The sequence below is a fragment of the Morone saxatilis genome, unplaced genomic scaffold (genome assembly GCF_004916995.1).
Source record: "Morone saxatilis isolate NCDOM2014 unplaced genomic scaffold, NCSU_SB_2.0 Contig8, whole genome shotgun sequence".
Taxonomy (NCBI): domain Eukaryota; kingdom Metazoa; phylum Chordata; class Actinopteri; family Moronidae; genus Morone; species Morone saxatilis.
The window spans coordinates 6,199,650-6,200,523 of record NW_023340257.1 but is presented as its reverse complement, the minus strand read 5'-3'; positions in this window follow the sequence as shown (position 1 = coordinate 6,200,523).

Here is an 874-nt window from a genome sequence, read left to right as displayed (position 1 = left end):
ATTATTCTCAGAATTTTGACTTTAAATTCAGGATTCTGACTTTTTTCTACTAGTAGGGAACCCACTTCAACAAAGGATTGACTTTGCATCATGCAAGAGGGGAACGACAGGCTGACGGAAAATGTTGGATATAATATAGTTTTTGCTTGTTCGAGGTGTCCCAGAGTAAGCCATTTCATTAGTGGAAGAGGAAAAGGTAAGCGAAAAGAACATGTTTTGATTTGGTTTGGTTTGTAACAAAAAGTAACAACAATTTCAAATTTGTTAGGTAACACGGTTGGGCTATTGGATATCGCAGAGTCGATCTCAACTTGGGTTTTTCGGGAGATGTTTGCCTTTTTACTCAGCTACTTTCGCTAAATGTCTGCCTCCGAAGTGGAGTTAGAGCCGCTGAACAGCAACAGACTCTCGTACTGCGCTAGCAACTGCAGCATGCGGAGCCAGAATTATCACTAAATCACTAAAAAGATCTAAATCTGTGAATTAAGGGTGTATTGCGACCAAACCAGAGTGGGTGATTGTCATCGGAAAGACTACTAAGAGGACTTTGGTGAGGTTTTTTGTTTTCATTTATTGTGGAGTATGAATGATGTGTTTTACAAGGCAGTAAGCCCCAGTTAACATGCTGGGTGACTGATGGCTGCCGCTCTCCTGCAAGTAAGTAATCGCACTTGCTCTTCCTCCAGTTACAATAGTTTTAGTTCAGTGAAAGAGAGAAACTTAATATTCATATATTGCCGGTTGAGCTGACGGTCAGTCCGACTTCACTAACGTTGTACATGCGTGTTTTTCTCTGGCGGAATGGGGTAGGAATATGGAAAGTTGAAAGTTATGCAAATAGCCTCAACCCTCATGACATCTGCAGAGTCAGAGA